The 5,124-nt window shown below is 53.1% G+C and overlaps 1 long non-coding RNA gene across 1 annotated transcript; it reads right to left on the minus strand.

The window, feature by feature from the left end:
- Positions 1-2,557: 2,557 nt before the first annotated feature.
- On the minus strand, positions 2,558-4,694 carry LOC122236937. Its single transcript, XR_006215113.1, has 2 exons — positions 4,366-4,694; positions 2,558-2,758 (listed from the first exon to the last, which is right to left on the minus strand). It is a non-coding gene; the product is annotated as an uncharacterized LOC122236937 (long non-coding RNA).
- Positions 4,695-5,124: the final 430 nt, after the last annotated feature.

A 5,124-nucleotide genomic window follows, 5' to 3' on the forward strand; every position in this document is an offset into this window, starting at 1 on the left:
ACAAATAAACCCACCCCCCTGCGTGCTTGGTTTTCCCGTTTACTGCCCCTTCGACTCAAATGAAGGGTATAATGATACACTTGTCATTCTTGCCATTTTCGCCCCATTTGATGCTTCACGATGTGCTCCTTATAAGTGGCATTAAGAAACATTCCTTGTTGGGGCGCCTGGGGGGGCTCAGTCTGTTGAGCGGCCGACTGTGGCTCAGGCCATGATCTCACGGTCCGTGAGTTCGAGCCCCGCGTCGGGCTCTGTGCTGCCGGCTCGGAGCCCGGAGCCTGCTTCCGATTCTGTGTCTCCCTCTCTCTCTGCCCCTTCCCCACTCTCATTCTGTCTCCGTCTCTCTGGAACATAAATACACATTAAAAAAAAAAAAAAAAAAAAGAAAAGAAACATTCCTTGTCTGTCAGGAGTGCCCCGAGGCACAAGGAGCCTCGCTCAGCCCTCAGAAGTAATTAAAGACAATCAACCAAAAATGCAAGGGGTCTGTGGGACCCCAGATTCCAAACCCCACCTACTCACAGCGGGAGCCAAACTCCTGCAAAGACCAGCTATTTCCATTTAACTCTTTGATGTGCAGATGCCTGGAGAAGCCCGAACCCACCGGAGTGGGCGGCGATGTAAACACCTAAGAACTCCATCACGAACTAACACAGAGTTTCCTGTTAGGAGATAGAAAAATAAAGCAAAAATCCAGCCCTGAACGGCCAGAACCCTTTCCCCCCTCTGTGGCTGCTTTCAGATTGTTTCCTTCTAGCTCCTTACCCAGCAAGGAAACACGAAGGAAGTAACGAACTAACGATATTTTTCTGAAACAGCAAGTGAAACCCCCTCCGGCCGCTGCTGGAAGCTTGAAAATCTGTTTCCTGCATGGATGTCTCTACCAAGTTCCACCTACGAATAATATTCCACATTCGTGCCACGCTCCAAAACCGTGGCTGAGGATCGTTTTCCTTGGGGTGAAAGGAGCTGTCGTTCCCGAGAAGGAAACGAAGCGAAAGCCACGTTTTCACAGAAAATGCTGCTGGATGGGCCGGGCACGCAAAACTGGGGAGAGCGCTACTTGGGAAAGGGAGGCACAAAGGGCCCGGAGGCCCCCCCTCCTCGCGCGTGCATTTAAAAGGAAGCAAAATGCAGGGAGGCCTCGAAGGAATAAAAAGGTGGCGTGGCCTAGGAGCAGGTTGAAGAGCTAAAATCTCAGCTGAACGAGGGTGCTTCCTACCAGACCTTTACAATGGGTTCACAAGCTGCCGGTAGATAGGAATTGAGGGAGAGTCCTACGCCGGGAGGCAAGAGCCCCGCCCAGGTCTCTTTGCTTATCAAAGGGCGAGCAGTCTGGTTCCCTTCCAGCACAATCTGCCTTGTCTGTAGCTGGGCTCGGTGGGGGTGGGAGGGGACGTCGATTTCCAGGTGGCTTTGGGGGCAGACTGGCCATGTGCAGGAATATGGATGTTCTGTGATCAAATATGCCTAAGCAGGTGCATCATTCCTGGTCCAGGTCCTGTCCCGGGTTTGACCTCCCAACGCGGCCACGTGTGTTCCTGCTGCTGGGGATCCAGGGAGCACTTGCCCGGAAGGTTGAATGACTGTCCACGGCAGGGTGACGCCAGCCAGAGGACTGGCCGCACCCCAAGCAAGGGCACAGGCCCTCCCCCATTCATGCAAGGTAAATACAGCCCACAGACAAGCTCTCCTTTCCCCTCAAGGAGGAGAAATTCCTTGGGGCCAACATTCCCTGGAATTTCTAACTCCCGGCTCGGTGGGGGATTGAAGCCCAATACTTCATCTTCCCTTTGAGACTGGATCCTGATCCAAAGCCACACTGGCTATTTGGCCATCAAAAATATCATCCGGACATTCTCACAGATCCGACTGACAGAAATCTTAAAAATTGACGAGGTGGGCCAAGGCATGGGGATACAGGCCCTCTCAGACCTGATTTTGGGGGAGTGCAAATTAGAAGGATGTTTTTTGGAGGGCAATGTGTCAGAAGCTCTCAAGTCTTTGCACATATCTTCTAGTGTGGCGTTTCCCCATTGCTAGGAATTTAAGCACAGATCTGTGTTTACGTCTGTGACAAGAATATTGTCTGTAGTAACAAAAAACTGAGCCTAACCTATGTGTCTATTAGTAGGGGATTGGTTGCACGGGTTCGCTCACACAAGGACTATGGATCCAGGTACTGTTAGTGAAAAGAACAAACTAGAACAAAGTGTATCGTACGTTAGCTTCCCGTACAAAGGGGGAGATGCATATACCCGGCCGTGTATGCACAGAATATCAATGGAAGGAGACCCAGAAAGTAGTAAGAGCATTGCCTCTAGGGAGAGATAGCTAGAAAATAGGGGGGGGGGGGGCGGGGAGATGGGGCAGGAGAGAAGCTTTTCACTGCTGTGTTTGGAAAAAATGCTTACGGGGTGCATATGTTGTTTTATTATAAGTGAACTGAATTTTAAAACGCTTAAATGCCCCTTAATTCCACTTTTGTTCTCTGTCTGATGATAAATTTACCCTGCAGACCAGACGCAACTCGGACATCACGTGGGTGGCCGCGAGATCCAAATCAGGAGCTGAGTTTTATTACACTTGGCAATTCCATCTCATCAGTTAGGCAACGTCATTTGCTGTCATTTGCTGTGCCGAGTGTTGTGTCCAAGTCTGGCTTCGGGACCTCCAGGTAATCTGGTGCTGGGCTCAACTGTGAAAGGGTTCTGACTCCAGGGAAGGCATCAGAGATGAAATCCTTGCTAATGGTTGGCTATAAAAAAGGGGGGGGGGAGGGGCTTCACTGAGTGAAGAAAAGAGTAAATAAAGTAAGATCAGAGACCCCTCTTTCCCAGGAGTGATCCCCTCCCCCAAATTTTTGCTACGGAAAAGGCAGCTTCTGGGTTGGAAAAGAGGAGAGAGAGAGCGCGCGCGCGGGTAAAGGTTTCCTATGGAGACGGAGCCTGGCCCTGCCAGGTGCAATTAACGCATATTCGCAAGTGATGAAGACTAGATTATTGCCCCCAATCGATTCCAGCTCTAAATACAGAATATATAAGAGAAATGACATCCCTTGCCCTTGAAAAAATAATTACTCATCTGAAGGAGATAATTGGAGGAGCGTGCAAGACAGAATGCGCAAATATGTTCATAACAATATTGTTTTAAAGTGGAAACAACCTAAATGTCCATGGGGGGGGGGGGGACTGTTTACACAAATCTGGGCAAATCCAGCCTGCAGAGGGTAGGCGGCCATTTCATAGGAGAATGTAACGTTGATATTTACAGATATGGAAAAATGCCAGTGACAGTAGGTTTAATCCAGTTGTAAAATCCGTAGCCCGTGATCCCTCTCATATAAAAGCAGGGCTCTGTGTGGGACACATGCTACGTGATGTAACCTACACAGTCTGACAGAGAGACTTACACACACAGGTTTGGAATAAGGATAGGAGGATTAATACTTTCTTTTTACCTTGTTAGGCCGGTCTAAGTTTTCTAGAAAGTGTTTTTTTTTTTTTTCTAAGTGCAAGAGGAAGGAGGAAAAAGAAACATGCCAGGCTGTTAGAACGGCTTGCCTAGAGGAGGGGGGCCCCCTGGTAGGAGGAGGGCAAAACAGGAAACTGCGGACTTCTTCTGCACAAGGGTCTGTCTGTATTCCCTTCATTCATTCATTCACTCACTCATTCATTCCAGCCATAGTCACTAAGTCCTATTATGTGCTGCAAAGACCCAGATTAAGCCGTGTGTATAAATCCCAGGGGCTGCAAAGGTCCAGATTCTCACGTATGCAGAATAATTCCCAATGAACACGATTGCTGCGAGGTCTGATGGAAGCCGGATAACGTCAGGTCGAGCCCGTAACATTGCCGGCCTCGTGGGTCGAAAGTGGTCGGCTTCCCCGCACAGTCACGTGGCTTGACGTAAGCCACTGAGCGAGCATGCTTTCGAAACTGCAACTATCCCACCCCTTCCCTCTCCCCGACCCTCCTCCAAAGTACGGTGGGTCTGCTGTGCCAGCCAAGGCGGCTCACGGGGACACGCACAAGTGTGGGAGAGAGGCCAAGCGCTGGGCTGTGGGACTTGTTGGATGATTAGTCTCGTAATTAAGAGAGCATTTGGGGCGGGAGGGGGGGGTGGGGGATGGAAAACCACCCCGCCCCCACCCCCGCGAGCCTCACCCGCGCCCCCCTCCCAGCACGCCCGCCCCCGCCCCCGCCCTGGGAGCTGCGCGGCCGCCGCTCCCACCCCGGCGCGCGGGCACCTGCTCCGCGTGGACGCGCGCGGGCGCGGGGCGGGGGTCCCCCCCCGCCACCCCCGCCCCGAGTGGCCGCGCGGTCCATCTGCCCGGCGAGGGCCCGGGTCCCGCCAGCCCCTGACCTGCAATCTGTCACTCTCGGCTGAAAGGCGGCCGCGGAAAAGCGCGCCTCCCGCTCGGCCTATTGAGAGCGTGAATGCAAAGTGGTCCAAGTTGACCCGCCGCCAGTCTCCGCGGCTCCAAGTCGGCGAGGCACCCTACAGTTTACACAGCCCGGCTCAATGCAGCCTCCAGGCGCCCATTCAGGCGGGCCTGCATGCAAAAGAGCCGGCCATTAGATCATCGTAATTATCCCATTGACATCGCCCGGGGCCCCCGTGGGGGCCGGGAGCCCATCAAACGCGTCTCTAATGAGGCGCTGCGGGCCTTTGTGCGCGCCGCGCCCCCTCGCCCGCCGCCGGCCCGGCCGCAGACAGGCGGCCCCTTTCAGGCGCATTCAGCGCCCTGACCCCCGACCCCCAGGGTTATGACATCAGCAGCCCTGATCTGTGATCATTTTTATTGGCACACACTCAACGCTTGTTTCCTGTGTTTAACTCCGGCCCCCCCAGCGCACCCCTCCGCTTGGGGCTGGACTCACTGGGATCTAATGGGCATATGCCCCGCGCCACAAAGTGCGCCGGCAGCGTTCTCACAAGGGCCTGGCCATTATGCCCGCGACGACAACCGGGGACTCATTATCTAGGTGCAGGGACCCGCTAATCGCCGCCACGCCGAACAATCCCAAACAGATGTGCGCACTTTATGAGTTTTAATTAAAATGGGCTACTCATTTTTATCAATGCACTTTTTCCCCCCAAAATTAAAAAGATGTTACTTCC

This window comes from Panthera tigris, chromosome A3 (genome assembly GCF_018350195.1).
Source record: "Panthera tigris isolate Pti1 chromosome A3, P.tigris_Pti1_mat1.1, whole genome shotgun sequence".
In the NCBI taxonomy this organism is placed as follows: domain Eukaryota; kingdom Metazoa; phylum Chordata; class Mammalia; order Carnivora; family Felidae; genus Panthera; species Panthera tigris.